The sequence below is a fragment of the Pezoporus wallicus genome, unplaced genomic scaffold (assembly GCF_028554395.1).
Source record: "Pezoporus wallicus isolate ANWC-B61680 ecotype Strahan unplaced genomic scaffold, APGP_CSIRO_Pwel_v1 contig_11079, whole genome shotgun sequence".
In the NCBI taxonomy this organism is placed as follows: Eukaryota; Metazoa; Chordata; class Aves; order Psittaciformes; family Psittacidae; genus Pezoporus; species Pezoporus wallicus.
The window spans coordinates 1-18283 of NW_026635648.1; the positions used below are offsets into that span (position 1 = coordinate 1).

Here is an 18283-nt window from a genome sequence, read left to right on the forward strand (position 1 = left end):
TACCCTGCACAGCTCCCAGTGCTCCAGCAGAAATTCTCCACCCTCTGCTTTAAAGAATGAGGAAAACCCAGGTATAATCATAGGAAATTGAAGTTCTGTGGATGATGCAGATTTGTCCCTGTCCATGATGACAGGTAAATCTGCGCCATAACTTACCTGATCTCTGCAGTGCTGGAGCTCAGGGGGCGTTTGGGTACAGACAGTGCTTGGGTGAAGGCATCCAGACATGAGTGAGGAGCAGATGCTACCCAAGGATCTCCTCAGCATATGGGCAACAGCATGGGAACCACTATGGAAGGAGGTCTGCAGGGCTTTGCTGGCCCTGCAGTGTCATCCAGCCCTGGGCTGGGGAGCAGCTTCAGAATGAAGTGGGTATGAGGGTGCCTGCAGTGTGCTCTCTCCAGACTGATGCTGACTCCAGCTCTTCTGGTAAAAGGCTGCCACCTATTGGTTAAGCTGCACAACTTCAACTGCCTGGAAACGCATCCCTCCGTGTTTGAGGGCAAAGTCAGGTTGGGACATCTCTGGCATTATCGTGACCTTTGAGGAAGTGCTATGGAGGATTTAGCTTGGATTTAACCCAGGAAAGATGCAACCACGTGGACGAAATGCTCTGGTGTGCGGATATTAACCTGTATTGCTGCAAGATGTCCCTGAGGCCTTCTGGCCTTATTGTGGCTCTAGGAGACAGTGGGGGGTTGGCAGGGGACTCCAGGGGGAGCCCATCAAGGTCTGAGCATCCCCAGGGATGACTCTGCCCTGTGCTGTGTGGGGCTGTGGAGGTGGGAGCACACATGTGCACCGCTGTGAGATGGGTGATGGTGATGCCCAACTAGTGCAGAGGATGAGGCATGCAGGGAAAAGCATGGATTATGCTTGTAAATGGAAATGAGAAGGTATTGATTTATAATTGGAAATCTTACTGAAGAAATAGGACAAACTTTCTATAAAGTTTTTGGTTTAATAAGAGAAGAATAAAATACCCTGAATCGACCCATAGATGAGGACAGCTTGGCTGAAGCCTCAGGCTCTGAAGGCACAGTTCTTTTGAGCCCTACACATGGGGTCAGTTTCTGGGAGCTGCTGCCAGGCTGTGTGACCAAGCAGCTGGGGAGCTGGGGTCGGTGTGGGGTGGTTGGAGACCCCACTATGGGGCTGGTGTCTCTGTGAGACTGGTGGAAACTGCCCTCCATGGCAGGCTGGGGCTTGATGCTAATCCATTTTCCTGGGCGCACAGCCCTCCATCTCCAGCAGCTCAGGCCAGCTGTCGTATTTATTTGTTGTCTTATTGTTTTTGATGTACTGAAGGGAAAAAAGAGAGTGAATGAATGAGGTGGTTGATGCACAGTGTGAGTTTGCAGTGGGCAAAACTAGAAGCATGGAATAACACCACTGGCCCCTGTCTTCTGCAGACAGGCAGGAGAGGTGCTATGAAAAGGATGGAAGCCTCCAGAGCTGGTGGCAGGGGACATCCATGTACCTCTTCAAAGGGGCTCTTGTTCTTCAACCCTTTTGCTCCCAAGAAGACCCAGTTGTCCCTGAAGCCCAGCTTGCTCACGTGGCTGCTGCCCAGCTTAATGAAATGTGCCCGCACCTTGTCATTCATCCTGAAAGAGGGTAAGAAGGTGTTAGTGTGGTGTCAAGTGGGCATCCCCTTCGGTCCCCTCTGGGCTCCTGGCAGCAGCACCTCCAGTCCCCCCAGCTGTGGGTTTTTGAGGAGCCACGTGTTGATCCTGGGGCCAAACTCACTTTGTGGCAGGGTCATCGTAGCTGTCTGTCAGCACGATGGTGTCGTGCTTGATCTCTTGGAGGAAAGTGTCCAGTTAATGTCTAGGTGGGAAGAGCATTAGGCAAAGAGAAAGGAACTTAGCAGTGACTGCTGCATGGCAGCTGGGAAACCTCCTCTGGGTCAATGGGAAATCCTGACTGTGCTGGTGCTAGCCAGGATTTGGGGTCATGTGCTTAGGAAAGGACAGGCTCTGCACTCCCCATCTTGTGTTCTCACCAGGGCTCTCCTGCAATGCCCAAGGCTTGTGCTTTCCTCCTGTTGGGGCAACTGCAAGGGGGAATTTCCTCCTAAACTTTGCTCACTGTGAAATCCAGTTACTTAAGGTTACTTTCTACAGCAAGAAATGAACCTGCTCATTGCACAGCTGCCTGCCCTGCAATCATCCCTTTGCTTATGTTGCTGAAATTATTCCTCATCCTTCATCTATGGGATGCTGCTGTTTCCCCTTTAAACTCAGAGTTACTAAGAGGAGGCTGCAAAACCAAAAAGCAGGAGGGTGATTGGTTCTGGGGAAGGCTCAAACTGTGGCGTTTCACAGCACTGACTCAAGTTGATGCAGAGACTCAAATCCTTGTTTATTTCCACACATCCTCTTGTTGCTATTTTCAACCTGCACATACATAAAATGTTCAATCACATTGGCCCCTGTGAAACTCTGCAGGTAAACACTTCAATCACAATGCTGCAGACCCTCTCACAACCCCCACATCCTCTGGCCTTACATGCCCCAGCTCATTGCCCCAGGGTTTGTGAAAGTACCAAGGCCTTGGAGCTCATTCCCAAACTGTTCTTCATGCAAATCTTATCTCCTTCATTCCCCACATCAAACAACAAAGGGTAAATCAAAAGTACTATGGGGTGGGTTTAGCATATGATTTTTGAGGAGTCCTGCCAAAACTCTGGAGAGATTTGGTAACAGCTTTGCACTAATGTTGGGATTTACAGCATCCTGCAAGCCAGTGCCAGCCAGGCTGTGAGCAGAGGCTCTCCCTGCTCTAGGCATCTTCTTGCTGGTTGAAAGGTTGCTTAAAGCTGGCAGCTGAAAGGACATGGTCTTTGCTGCCACAAGGCTCTGCTCCATCTCTCCAGCTGTGTCCCAAGCTCCTTATTTACCCTCCTATGAAAGGCAGGGAAACAACCTGCTGCTCAGCCACCCCCAGCATTAGAAGACTGAGTTGAAAGTTGCAAAATCTCAAGATCAGTGTAACTACCTGATTTCAAAAAGTAGCCTCCCTCGGGTTTTAAGTGCCCTGGTGTACTCAATTCAGTGGAATTATGTTTTTCAGGCTATTATCTGCATGTAAAAGGAGTGAGAAGCCAATCTTGGATGCAGATGTATTATGAGGACTCCAGCCTCAGGGACTGCTGAGCTTTCACTGCCCAAGCTGGCAATCCTGGTCAAAGTCCACTAGACTCGATCATTAAATACACCGAGGAAGAGCAGCCTGAACAGCCAGCACTGCTGGTGTGAGCCCTGGCTGGGAACCACGGAGCAGCAAAGTGACTGTGCTAACCTCCAGAGTACATGTTGAACGTGTCAGCTGTCAGGAGCTGCCCATTAGTTCCTGAAAGGTTAAAACTGAGAACAGAGCACAGTGGGATCATGCTGGGGTGGCTCCAGGGTTTGCCTGGCCACCAGCTTGGGGCTCCTGCTGTAAAATGCTTTGCTGTTCCATCAGTGTGTTATATTTGCTGTGATGGCCAGTATGTTGTTTGATAGAGTTCAAGTGCATGATGCAGGTGGGTTTGTTCCCATCTTGGTGGCAGTGCTTGCAACCATAACTGTGGCTGTGCACCCTGTGCAACACTGGACTGATGGACTTTTGCCTCGGCTACAGTGCCTGGGATTAGGACCCAGTGGTCAGTTTGCTCCTGGGGGAAGAAGGGATTTTCGCCATGGGGAGATGGGGGTTAGTGTCCACACAACTCACCATTCACCAAAGCGATCTTCAAGCCTCTGCCAATGTTGTTTTTCACACTGCTCATGAGGCTGGAAGGGAAAGCGGAGAGGACCAGTAAGTACAGGGATGCCCTGGAGATGCTGGAGCCAGTAAAACTCATGAGGCAAAGTGGTTGTAGACGGCAAAACATACCCAGAATTATAGCAATGAAAACTACTTCCTAATCTCTTTTTAAGCACAAATGCACTGTGATGGCCACTGATGTGCTTGGCAGAGGCCACTTGCCCTGTTCAAGTCCACCCATGGCTGCCCCATCTCTGCCATGTGCTGCTTACACCATGTCATCAAAGCAGATGGAGGGTCCCACCACGTTTGCGGTGCTGCTGATGATCTTGAAGGCAAAATGGTTCTGGGGGCAGCTGTTATGGCTCCCACACCTGTGCCGGGGCAGCTGCTGGCCTGTGAGGGAGGAGTGGAGCTGCAAGTCATGGTGTTGGCTCTATGGGGGGACATAAGCCATGTCCCCAAGGGGCTCAGAAAGGCTGGCACTGCAGCACTGTGACCTACTAAGGTGGGGCAACACCTGGACCAGTTTCTCACATGAAGGAGGCTTGTCTTGGGGTTGGGACCAGCTTCTTCAAGGTTTATGGTGCTTGGGGGTGTGGGACAAGCTGGCTGGGGCACTGGATGCTGCTTGGTGTTAGCAATGGGATGGTGAGGCTAATTCAATGGGTCTGATGCTCATTCAAGGCCAGCCCCTTAGGGGTTTTCTGCCTGGAGCTTTGCCATTCTTGGGTATGGTAGGGACCTGTGTCAAGCCACCCAGATAGGCCCATGACCTGCTTCCTGGTGTAGCCTGTGGCCCAGGGGTGTTTCTGCTGGGGCAGGGGGATCACATTAAGGTCTGTGTGCTTGCAGAGCCAGCCAAAGACACTGCTGTTGTGTGCAATAGTGAAATTCCCCAATGTTTGGGATGGTGGGATTTTTTGCCTTGGGAAAAGGGCTCTTGAGGAGAGTTATCACCCTTTTACTAACACTCTCAGGCATGGAGCAGTCTTGTGTGATGGAGATGCAGTCGAGAGCAGTGGTACTCGCTGCAGGGCTTGTCCATGGCACCTGCAAGCAGGAGGGTTAGATGTGGTGAGGAGCTGCTGGCTTTTCCACAAGCCAGGAGCAGCTGTTCAGGCACTGGGTCTGCAAAACTGCTCCCTGTGGCTGCAAGCACCACTTGAGCCACCCATCCCGGTGCATCTTCCTGCATCGTCCCTCCAGACCCAGTTGGAGACCTGCAGTGCCTCACCAGTCCAGCTCCTCAGGCTGATGGCTTTCCAGCTCTGATCGAAGTACATCTGCAGGATGAACCATGTGCCCAGCAGTATGAAGAACACAGCCAAGTATCGGATGAGGCCTGCAAGGGGTGTGAGAGGAGCCAGGTGAGTGCAGCAGCATGGGTTGTGGACCAGAGGATCCCTCTGGCTTCTTGGGAACTTAGTCTGTGTATTCGCAGGTTGCCAGGCATTGAGTGATAGCCAGTGCTTGTGTGGTGTGGGAATGCAGCTAACACGCCTTCCTGCCTCCTCTAAAAGGACTCTGATCTCTTCATACCTCTAGAGCATGTGGCAATGCTCAGATAGACATTACCCTTCTCCTGGGAGGCACTATTCATATTTCTCTCTGTGTTAAAGTAAATCTGATAATTAGTCAGAATGCTATGTAAATCGAAATATTTCCTATGTTCCCAGCACTGGGAAGGCTGCTATCCCCCAGTTAGTAACTAGCTACAGCCAAGCAGCTGCTAACAGGTGATTGGCATTTAGCTTTAAAGCAGCACTCATCAGAGCAAAACATTCCAGTCCTGCATGGAAAGAGAGTAGAAAAATACATTTATAGTGCAGCTGAATGGCTCTTAAGCAACCAGGAACATCTCAATAGCCATCTCTTTCCAGCCACAGAGGGTTTCACTGGGCAAAACACAACAGCCTGAAATCCTCACAAAGCTGAAAAACCTGATGCTTATACAAAGGCTCTTTCCCATGCTTCTGGCAGGGGAAGGTCAGGGTATATATGGGCTTGGAAGGGGTCATGTAAATGAGAAGGAGGTCTAAAGAACTGTAGAAAAATGGTCAGAGAAAGACTAAATCTGTCTGCCTCCTTACCTGCTGTCCTCATAGTGATGGGGAGAGAAAGCACAGCCAAAGGGGTGGCCAAAAGTCACAAGTTACCCTGAGGAAATAGAATGAAATAGCGTAAAGCATTCCTGTAACCCACCAAAGCCAGGCAGGTGTTATTTGGGAAAAGAAGAGAAATGCTATGTTCAGGCACATTTGCAACAACTATGAGGTCACCAAAGATGTATAAATTCCTATCAGTGCTCGGTTCTACCCTGATGTTGGTGTCTTGGCTTCTGTACATTGGAGCAGTCTGCACTGATGCTACTTGCTTCATTTTTAAGCCTCTGACCTCTTTAGCATGACTCTGCTGCCCTGTGTGCTCCTGTTTCATGTCCTTTTCTATTCTGCTGATAGTGATGAGCTCAAGGAGCCTATCTCTGATTATGGCTTTGGTGTATTTCCTTCTGGGATGATGCAAAGTAGGTTTCAAATATTAGGGGCTGCAAAATGCCATCTGAGGACAAAATATGAATTGGCTTTGCCCAGTCAGGGGAATGAGCTTGTCCCTCCAGAAAGGGAAGGGAAGAAGGGCAGTGCTGGGCAGAGCAGCCAGGTTTGGGGATTCCTAACTTAGAAGTATTTCCACTTGTCCAAATCCTGCAGTGTCTTCACCCACACAGATGGGGGGGGGGGGGGGGGGGGGGTTGGAATTTGGAGTGTGAGCTATTTCCTACGTGAGTGAGCACATCTGACCCCCCACTTCTGCTGCCACCTTGATGTGTGTGATTGGCACCTCCTTAGTGCTGGGATTATGCTCCTACCTTTGAAATTTGGGAGTGCAGCCTGATGAATGTTCATCCTGGAAACTCCACTGGAGTCCTAAGGTAAACTGTCACATGTGAGATGTGTGCTCAGGGTTAAAGAGCCTCATGTTAATGAAAGGAGCCCTTCAGTGAGGCTTCTCATAGAGAATTTGTTGAAGAGTTATGCTGAGAGTTGCTTTTCCTGTTTGAAGGGTAAATAAGGAGCACTGGGTTGCAGCAGGGCTGGGCTGAAAGCTGATTTCAGGGTATTGCATTTGCTTCCTGGCCAGCCCTGCTCTGGGTTACCTCCCAGGGCTTGAGCTCAGGAGATGTGGCCCCTGATTCACCCAGCATTCCCTCTCAGCACCCTTGGGAAATGCCCCGCTTTGGATTCCTCTGCACCCTGGGGGAAGCTGCAGTATTACGCTATGGGGCTTTAAGCCTTGAAAAGCGGGATGACAATGATCTGCATTGCAGGAGGAAAGCTGTTGCTTTTCTGCTTGGCCTGAGACCCCCAAAGGGAGTTTGCAGTGAGCCAGGGTGACTGGTGCCAGGTCAGAATGACATTCCTGCAGGGATGTCTCCATTGTCTGGAGCCTGGCACTGCTTCCTGTGGGAGCCCTCCGCCGTGAGGCTGCGGCAAGGAGGAGCTGCCAAAGCCACTCCAGCAGGGAGCTAGCAGCTTCCCACAGTGGAATGGCCTCTTGGCTTATCTGCCTCGTAAAGGCAGCCTTTGAAGGTATTTGTGTACTCTCGCGTATCACAGCAATGTGTTCTTGATAGTGTATCGGCTCAGCACGCTTCTTTCCCAGCAGCATCTCGCTTCTCTTCACTGTAGCTATTCCACCAAGAAGGTGCCCATGAGCAGGGATCTCTTTGCAGGAGGTGGTACAGGGTTCTCGATGCCCACAGCCCTTCCTCTCATCACCTTATCCTGGCCTATTCCAGCCCCTGGCATGGTATCCCAGAAACGGGTTTTAAACTGATGTTGGCGCTGGCATGAACAAGCCTGTTTCACTGAGCTGGTGGAAAAGCCACAGACCTGCATATGGACAGTTGAAAGGTTTTGGAGGGCAAATGTTGCCCGTGGCTGGATCTGGGCTCTTGCATTTTGCTCTTTTCAGCGTGAAGTTTTGCTATTTTAATGCAGTGAGTCTCTCCCATGCGAGGGTCCCCAGCCCAGTGCCTGATCTGGTGATGGGTGTGATAGGTGCAGAAGAGCTTTCTTTAACATCCGCATTGGTAAGTTGCAGAGGCTTCAGAATTGGTATCGCTTTGCTTTTGGAGCTTCTGCAGCTCCCATTCCTCTCAAACACGATGAGCAGAGCCTGAAGCTGGTGAGGGTTTCGACCTGGGCTGTGACTTGGACAAAAGCAAAACTCCACTAGGTTTGCAAAACTGTCCCTGTTTGGTCCCCACTGCTGCAGGGGACACTGGCCTCACCAGGGCCTGTTGCACAGTGCTCTCTGCCAAACTTGTGTTTGCTTTATGCACATACTGATTTCATTGCAAAGGAAGAGAAATGGAAAAATAAACCTACAAACACGAGGGCTTTAGGGAAGTCATGTATTTATTTGGGCTTTTTATCTTCCCCTTAATCCTAGGTAAATTTTACTGGGTGACCTTCCAAGTTCCTGGAACCTGATTGCATTACAGGAGGGTAGCCCTGGCCTGGGATTTCTATTCTCTTTCAATTGTTTGGCTTGATTTTCTCTTCCCCCCCCCACCCCCCAGCTGTGCTGGGAAAAAAGGTGACTCTGCTTTGGCATATACAAGAGGGTAACACACAGGAGAAGGGAAGGAACAGTGGTGGGTAATAGGCAGTTACTTGTCTAATAAACCTGAAATCTATTTGCTTAAAAACCATTCCAGGAACAAGAAGGTTCTCAGACAAATATTGATAAAGAGGTCTGTGGTGCTGTAAAGCAAAGGCTCCACCCTGAGCCTGCTCAGGATTGAAGTGCAGCTTGGCAGCACTGAGTTAATGCTGTCAAGAAGAAACCCAGGCAGATCCCTGCCTTTGCAGGGAGGTTTTCCAGGATGCAGGTGAATGTTCCTGTTTCTTCTCAGCAGTGCAGGAAAACTTCATTTCTCTTCCCTGGAAACTTCTCCCTTTGTTGGGTTTGGGATATTTTTGCTGCTTTTCATCCACACATCCCTCTCTCTCTCTCAGCAGGTCCCTGACCGTGAATGAAACTGCATTTTGGTGTGATGTGGGGATGTAGCTCCGAAGAGTGTCACTGCCAGATGTCACCAGTGCCCACACCCGGTGAGTCACCCCTCCAAAAGTGAGGGGTTTCCTGCAAAAATGAAGGTAGGGGTGCATAAGAGGGGCTTGTGTTGGTGGGAGCACATCCACCCTGTGTCCAGGGATGGACAGAATGGAGGATGCTATAATGCCAATTTTAGTCTCAAAAGAAGACAATCTGACTGACTGAGTTTTGAGTTATGCAGTGGAAGAACACTGTTTGCCAGAGGGCTTATAAATTCCTCAGCTCATAAAAGCTCTTGGCCAGCTGCTGCATCTACCAAATGGCTGGAGAGGGCATTTTACAGTGAAACTGCCCCCAGTGCAAGTCAATAGTTAACCGCAGTGAGTTCCTGATCCTGAAACAGAAGCCAAACAGGATGCACAGTGGTGGCAGGCAGGGGTGCTGAGCCCTGTCTGGGAGCAGGACTGCAGCCAAGGTGGGATGTGACACTTAGAGGTGCTGCACACATCCACAGCCATCACATTCTCTCTCTTGCTCTTTTATTTGTCATTGGTGGCCACTTATCTGGCTCTCGGAGTCCAAAGCTAAATCATTATGACATTGCCTCTCCAGCAATGTCTGTCGAAGCAGTGAATCAAGAGCTGCAGCAGTGATGAGATGTTGGGGATTGCATCCCCTCTAGCACAGGAAAGCAGCTGGTAGCTTGGTGGGGATCCCTGTGCTGTAGATTACAGGTACCAAAGTGGCTCGTGCCAAAACTCCAGAGCAAAAGGAGGGACACAAGTGCTGGTGTTCAGGGATGGGAGCAAGCTGTCCTCTGTGTAGAGGTGCTTCCTGGGGCTGAAAGGGAAAGTGTGGACCATGCTGTAATCCCTCCACTGGGAAGCTGTGGTGAAGGGTTCTGGTTTTGGTGATATGTGTGGAAGGACCTGAAATGTGTTTTTGGCAGTTAGTGAAGCCCTGAGGGCTCCTGGTCAGTGCATAGGAGGTGTCCTGGTAGTCAGAGTTGCATGCTAGAACATTCTTTAGCTCTCCAGCTTATTCATCTGCTTTCCCTCTGTGCAGCCAAGCCCTGGGTGCTCTGATTGTAAAGAAGTTGTTGGGAGACACAGTTGCTTTTTTTATCATGTCGGAGAAGGTTTTCTGCTGACCAGTGATTGCTGCTTTCTACCAGAAAGCACTTGGTATCTCGTGTCTTCCTATCTTTCCATCTAGTCTGCTTTCTCAGACCTCCACCTGACTCCATACTGGTGCTGTATGGGCAGCAAGACCTGGTCCCTAACAAGCTTTTACAGCAGTACAAGAAAAATAGACAATATCCTGATCAGCAGATTGCCCTTAGAGGAGCTTCACACTTTGCATAGTGAACATCCTGCAAATTATCCATAGCTGTGATGGATAAAGATCTTTGACATGGATCACGCATCACACAGCTGATTCCACCACATATCCTGTAATGGGTGGAAACACAGATTTAACTCTTGCCATTAACACAGATAGTTCATTAATTCTATCTCTGAAATGAGCACAACTGCACCTCACAAAGTATACCTGTGCCTGGGGCCTCCCCTTCACCTCCATGCTATGAGGAGGAACAACTCCACCCTTCTCTGTGCAACCCCCCCACTACCATGCCAGCGAGTCAAAAGTGCAGCAGAAAGGCAACATTTCAGTCATGCTCTAGAACCCCCATTTGCCCACCAGGGAAGGGCAAGCCTACATACCGCTCAGCGTCCCGGGCTTGCCGTCCCTCTCTGCGGGCTGTGCATGTGCTGGGGCATCCTAGGGAGCTGGGACACCACGTGCTTGGTGCCGTGGCTGCCCAGCCCAGCCTGGCCAGGCCCTCAATGACTCAGGGCACCTCCCTTGTCTCATTGCCTGACATGGGGCTGGGCACCCAGCATGCTGTCCCGCAGCCAGCAGTGCCATAGGAGGGGAAATAGAAAGTGATTCCTGCAGCCGTAAGCTCACACGTGTCCTTTCCAGGTTTTATCCACTTTGGCACTTTCTGTATTGCCACATCAGAAGAGGAGAACCTTTTTCAGGATGGGCACCATCCTGACCCTCTGCACTTGCAGTAAACCAGCACCTCAGGAATTGTGGCTGGTAGAAAGTGCCGCAAGGGGAGCGGATGGGCACAGGGTGAATCCAGAATAACCTGATCCAGCGGGTTTTCCCCTGGATGTGCTCCATGTGTGTGTGCCTGTCCCGAGCACTGCTTCACTGCCTGTTTTTTGCAGCAGGCTGGAGGTTCCTTTTTCAAATCAGCATTTGTTTATCCAGTAACAGTCCTGAACTTCAAAGGAGTCCAGAGTTAACTGTGGATATAGATTTAGGCCATTTTCTTTTTAATCATTTATTGTTATTATGTTTGTGAAAGTAGAAATCAGTCCTTAGAGACTCCAGCCCTGCAGTTAGCTCTAGAGGCCCTATACATCTTCCAGAGCTGAACCTCATTTACCTGGTAGCTGAAAACAACAGTGTTCACATGCTTTATTCCTTTTCTATTCCCACCACTTAGAAGAACCAACCAGCTTCCCTTGGAGCTTTTAAAGCAATTTTAATCCAAGAGCCAGTGGAGGAGATGCAGGGCCAGCAGCAGCAGCATTGCCTTTCCCATTCCTTATTTCTTTTCCATTCCCATCACTTAGAAGAACCAAACAGCTTCCCTTGGAGCTCTTAAAGCAATTTTCATCCAAGAGCCAGTGGAAGAGATGCAGGGCCAGCAGCAGCATTGCCTTTGGGACTGCAGCTTGCAGAGGGCTGGAGTGGAGCTCCTATGAGACTACTACTGCTCCCTGGTAATTAGTTCACTACCTGAGGCTGTTCTCTCTGTAAAACTATGTACGGAGCTTTGCTTTGCTTTCCCTTGGCTTTGGCCACTGTTGCTGGGCAAGAGGTGCAGGGGGTTATTGGCTGTACATGGGAGAAAATTGCAGCCTTTACACCAAAACCTACCAGACAGGGAGCAGAAAAGCAAACACACACCCGAGGTTTGCACTGGGATAATGACTGCCCTCGGAAGGAGATTTTAACTGTGGTGAGAGCCTGGGCTTAAAGAGTGCAGTCTAAATCAAAATCCTCCTCCCTCTCTTGGGAAATATCCTTCCTATTAGTTTGTTTAGCTGCTGGCAATAACTGGCTCAGCTCAATAACAAAGTGCCCCAAGGCCTGGTGCATTGCAGTGCATGTCTCTGCTCTTTACCCCTGCTTCCTGCCCACACAGGAGGTGGCCCATGGCATGGGGCTTGGAGATGCCTGTTTCACAATGAATTTCTCCTCCTGCTTCAAGGGACCTGATTCCCACTGGCTTCGCTATGGAAGCAGAGATGTTGCTGCTTGCAGAGGAAGTGGCAGGGCCGGGAGCCGCATCATCCCAAGGAAGAAACCTTGTGTGAAATCCTTCTGCTGTCTGTAAGTGCCCATTTCATCCAAGAGGTTTCCTGGAAACCAGAGGAAAGGATGGGGAGCTTTGTGCTTTCCCTGGGGGAGGTGGCTGTGGCACAGCCCTGGTGCTGGTGTGGGGAGCCCTTGTGTCCTGTCCCCACATCCTGTGGCAGCCCAGGGTTTGCCCAGCCACTGTGGCACACAGCAGAAAGGTGCTTTTAAATCACATACAACGTTTGTGAATGCATCAAGTGCTGGGAACAGGGGATCAGCTTGGTCTCGACTCGGCAAACAATTAAGTGGTGCAGTGCAATGGAATTACATCAGTCTTATCTGCAGCTCCTCCAGGAGGTTTCCGCATGATACAGAGAAATTAAGACAAAATTATAGATGTAATATCAAAAAGCTGCTGGGTGGGGAATGAATAATCTGTAGTGCAAGTGCACTGCGATGAGCGCGATGGTAGATTTGGCAGGAGTGAGCTCTTTGCCTCTTCTTCCACCTCCCTCCTTATTATCCCTCCTGGCTGCATGGGCCCTGTGCAGGACCTCAGCATTTTGGGTGCTGGTGGCTCCTGCCAAAAAAACCACAGTGGGTGCAGGATTGTCCCTCCCAGGAGCCGTGACCTATGAAAGCTCAGCACCAAGAAGATGCTCCCCCTGAAGACCCCTTGTGTGTGGGGCTCTGCAAGGACAGGCTGCTTTGCAGGAAGGTGTTTGCTGGGATAAATTCATGTCAAATTCTCCTAGGAAAGGTCTGGCCAGTGCCGCATGGCAAACTTTGTCCTGTGAAGTGCTGTGGCTGTATGGTTGCAGATTGCTCGTGCCAGGCTAAGCCACGTGCCACAGCTGTTAAATGCAGCACCTTTAAAAGGAAACAGCCTTTCACTTCTCTCTTTATCTAGTGCTAAATATGACTTGTGTTTCCTGCTTGCCGCATGTGAGAGGTGGATGAGGATAAGGGTTGTCCCTACAGTCCACGTCTCCTGTCTGTGCCACTTCAAGGGATTATTCCCCCACTGATAAACCATCCTGCTCCAGTTATCACCTCTCCCATTTTTACACAGGTTAATTCACTAACTGAAGGTGAATCATGCCAGCAAACTGGCTTCACCAGCATCCTGGGTGACCGAGCATCTGGGTGATACACAGGTGGGAATACCTTGAGCTGGCTGGGCTGGAAGAAGAAATGGGTGAGGACAAAGTCTGACAGGAGGGATGCTATAACAATATTGAGCAAAAGGTGAGAAAAGCAGTTTCACAAGAGGAAAGGGGTTGTTGGTGCTGGTGGGTGTCTCCTGGCAGCACAGTGATGCTGGCTATTGGGGGTGCTGTTGTGTAGCGCATCCACTGTGCCCGCTGCATCCCTGGCAGCACAGCCCACTGGCGCCGGCTTTGCTGCTGGAAGAGAGGAATAAATAAGGGAAATCATAACTGCTTTTGCCATTAAAAGAGAAATTAGCTTGTGCAGTGCTAAGCCCTCAGTCTGCGGGCCCAGTGCAGCCAGTCTGGTTTGACTGTGTCCCAGGACTCCTCTGCAGCCCAACAATGACAAATACCAGGAATTAACAGAGTGTAATTACTCTGTATTAGCTGAAGTCACAGTATAGACACAGATCATAAACAGTCAATGATTATTCCTAATTTCACATATTTAGCACTCTGAATTGCAGCAATTATGCCTGTCAGAATTAGTTTCTTTTTCAATACCTTGGTTCCCCAGTCACTGCCCTTCCTTTAAGATACATCTTTACTGCTGAAAAAAGAAGACATTAAACACAAATCCCTCCCTACTTCTACAGCAAAATGCCCTCCCCCGTTCCTCTCCCCCCCCCCCCAGTCCCCAAATCCCTGTGGCTCTGCAGCCCCAAACTTATTCTTTTTGCTGCCAGCTGCCTCAAAACACAGCAGAGAGGTGCCAGGTGTGATCTGTACCCCCTGTGCCACAGTTCATTTCCCCCAGGCTTGTTGCAGGGGTAGTTACCCTACGTGGCTCTTGGGTGTTGCAGAGATGTCCATGGGAAGGGGCCTGGGCAGCACCAAAGCTTGCTATCCATCCCCTGTTGCCAGTTGCTGCTACACAGCAGTGTTTGTGTTTTAAGCATTCTCTTCTTTTCAAATCATGGTTGCAGGCCAGGACCTGATTTCCAAATGCTAATTTGCACCTGCAGTGAAATCATGCTGAGGTCTCCAACCTAGCAATGACTGAGCCCTCCCCAGACAAGATGTGTGAGAGGGGCTGGTGCAGACCTCAGTATTTCCTTGTTACAGGCTACAAGTATTAAGAAAAGAGAATGTGAATATAAATTATTAATATTTGCATGGGAAATTTCTAACCCTATTAGAATCATATCATTAAAACTGCTTCTTATGCACAGGCAGTGATTTCATCACAAAGTGTAGCGGAGCATAATGCCAGCACTGCACAACGATTTTGTCAGTTAATGATGAGAAGGGGAAAAGATCCCATTGCTTGTTTATTGATAGCAGTGCCTTTGGGACCCTTCCTTTTGCATTGTTCCTAGTAAATACTGAGGGGTGATGGGTGACTGCAGGATGTAACACTGGCTGGGAGACAGGTATGGGTCAGAGCTTGGTGCTTGCTTAGATGCCTTGTTATTTCCTTTATCATTATTATCATTGGGGTGTGAGGTTGTGTTGAGTGTTTACTCTCCTCTCTGTCCCTCTGGGGTTAAGAATGCAAACAAGCTGTCTGGCTGGGTTTAAACTGAACAGGGACAGGGGTGATGGGTGACTGCCACTGGCCATGTGCTTGCTTAGATGCCCTGGGGTGTGAGGTTGTGTTGAGTGTTTATGGTAAGAATGAGGGGGGAAGCCAAGCAGATATGGTGGGACTGTGTTATAGGCCACCCAACCAGGATGAAGAGGCTGATGAATTATTCTATAAGCACCTGGAAGAAGTCTCACAGTCACCAGCCCTTGTTCTCAAGGGGGACTTCAACCCACTGGATGTCTGCTGGAAATATGACACAGCTGAAAAGAGACAGCCTAGAAGGTTCCTGGAGAGTGGAAGAGAACTTCCTGGCACAGCTGGTGAGTGACCCATCTAGGGAATTGAATATCCATGGATATTAGAAAAAATATCTTTACTGAAAGGCTTGTCAAGCATTAGAACAGGCTGTCCAGGGAAATGGTGGAGTCACCGTCCCTGTTGATACTTCAAAAACAGACAGATGTGGCACTTATGGATAGGGTTCAGTGGTGGACTTGGCAGTGCTGGGTTAACAGTGGGAGTCGATGATCTGAAAGCTCTTTTCCAAACCTAAACAATTCTATATTCTATTAAGGGATGAGGGTCTGAGTAGCTTCTGGTCAGAAGCACTTCCCACTGCTGACATTGGGCAGGGAGTTATTTATTCCAGGCAGTGGCTGAGGCCACCAAACAGCAGCAGCAGTTTTTTATGGCACCCATTCCTAGGACACTGCAGAAGGATTATGCATGCTTCTACCACACCAGCTTTTCATTAGATTGAAGGCAGGGGTTAAAGTGATCCTTGTCAGCACAAATATAATGCCCTGGGCGATGAGAGCAGCATAAATTGAGGACAAGAGGTGGCCACTTTTACCACTGCTCTCAAGAATGCTCTGCTGGTTTACTGCGTCATTTGCTTTTTATTTGGGACATTTACCTCCATTTTTTGCCAATGAGGTACAATAAATTAATGGGCTAATATACCGACTCTGAGGGGAGGTGAAGTGCAGAGCAGTAACTGCACCAAAGCTCTTTGAACCTCCTTGGTTTGCCACATTAGCACCAGTTTTGGTACAGCTTCCCCAACGTAGGGACACAGGGGATGTCCCACAGTGGTGAGAGGCTTGCCGGGGTACATGTCACACAGGTGATTTGTCTGTTTATCATCTCTATTTTGTCCAGGATACTCATGTATTAGCAGGAAGTGATGGTCCTTGTGGCTGGGTCAGTGGGGTGAGTTTATTCGTGGCAGTTCTGATATTGTCTGTGACACTGAAAAGCAATATTCAAAGGAGCACACAGTAATCCTGCATGCCAGGCTGGCCAGATTTGCTTATTGGTTATCCAGAGCAGGCAAGGACTATGGGGATGCAGCATCTGAATGCTCCAAAACCTCCTGCTATTTGCTGTAATAAGAGTGAGCCATTAAGGGCTGCTCATGTGGGGAACTGTAGTGGGAAACACAGTGAAATTGAGGTTGGGATATGGTTTGGAGGAGACAGACCCTGCTTGGGGCCTTAGCTGCTCTCTGGCCCCACAGAGGGGACTTTGCAGGGGTTCATTTTCTTCTTTTTCACCTCCCCCATGAAAAGCTTGTGCAGGCTAGGTCTGGTGTATGTGATAGGGTTGTGCAGGGGGCTGCTGGCATCTGGTGCTGCAGCAAATTGCAGTAACATATCCTGTAGTTATTGATAGATGTCTCTTGATTTGCTGGATGCTGTGGAGTGAACCCTTGGAGCCTAACCCATTGTTCTCACAGGGGTTCCTCTTTGGATGGAGAGCACTGCATCCTTGTGATTTTTGTGTAAGCAGCACATGCTGATTTGGACATCCTCCCTTGCTGCAGAGGTTAGGTGGGGATATGGTTTCCACCTAGAACACTATTAGAAAGACAGCATGTACACACGTCTTGTGGAAAACCAGAAAAGCCTTCTGGGTGTAGCTTCTAGGTACAGGTATAGCAATATGAATTGCCAACTTCTTCAGATGAGTAAAGAAGTGTGACTAAGCAGGTAAACCCAGTGGCCATACGTGGTAGTAGCTTAGAGCAATGTAACAGCTCTCATGCCTTCAGGAGCTGTTGCACAGGCTTTGGACTTGCAGTCTGAGTCAAAGGTATTGACTCTGGTCTGCCTGAATCTAGTTTATGCTAAAGTGCAGCCTTAAAGCCTGTGGCTGCCAGTCTGAGTTGTGTGAAGCCCCAAAACCCTGCCCTCTGTGGGGGTCTGGCACCCCACCTTGGGACGGCAAGGCAGTGGAGGGTGAGTAATGAACTAATTCAGCTGTCCTGTTATTTTTACTTGCCTACAGTAGTAGCTGATTAATTAGAGATCTCCCACTCCAGTCCACCAACTTCCCTGTGCTTGCAGCAGACAAAATCCTGCCTTTGTGCTGCTGCTGGAGCTCCCCAATCCAGTAACCGTTACATTGCAGGCAGAATGTATCTTTAAAAAATGCTATAGAAATTAAAACTGTCCAGTGAGAACAAAGCCAGTGGGGCTTTTTGCATCTACTGTTTTTTATTGTATTCTGTTGCATTTATAAAGTAGATGTTGGGAAAGCCCAATCTTTCCTCCCAAGCTTGTAATTCCTATACCTCTTCAAGAAGATTTCTGCTCACAAAGGAGATAAAAGATAGCAATACAATGTTCTCTGACATTTGAACATGCTACTGAGAATCTGAATTAAAAGGAGCAGACTCAGAAAGTATCAATACAGCGATTGACTTTTTAAAGTCACCATCTGCTAAGAGTTACCACCCGGTGTAACTGCGTCTTCATTGCTAGGCAGAGAATAGGAAATAACTCGGGGAACTCTTCTGCGCCTGCTGGGTTTTTCTTGGTGCTGCGCGTGCACTGAATCACGGTGGCTGGCGTGCCGCAGGGTGCCTGTTGCACAGCTCCTTTGACTCCAACTCGCTACACAGTATAAATCTGAATACCAGCGCTATTAGGAGGAATGATTTGGGTTTGTTACAGTTAGAGCATAGTGTCAGCTATCTGCAAAGTCTAAAGGGCAAAAAACCAAACCAGACCTCGAACAAGGGACCCAGCTTGGGTTTGTATAGAGAAACCTGATTATTTCTGGCTTGCTGCTCACTGCCCCGCACCCCAATGATATATCCTGGCCCTTCCTAGTCTTGCGTTCTGGTTTCATCATAGAGTCATAGAATAGTTAGGGTTGGAAAGGACCTTAAGATCATCTAGTTCTATTATCAAATTCTTTGCCCTGTGCAACTTGCCTAATGCTTTTTTGAGTTTTTGTCCTCATTTTGGTCTTTCACTGCTCACAGTCTCCTAGGAAGGTTGTGAGCTTTTTGATACAAAAAATTTCCATCAAATTTGTCTTCCACTAAGCCCAGTCTGTG

The 18283-nt window shown here is 49.1% G+C and overlaps 1 pseudogene; it reads right to left on the reverse strand.

Moving 5' to 3' along the window:
- Nucleotides 1–1141: 1141 nt before the first annotated feature.
- LOC130592686 (protein FAM3D-like) lies at nucleotides 1142–5859 on the reverse strand (annotated as a pseudogene).
- Nucleotides 5860–18283: the final 12424 nt, after the last annotated feature.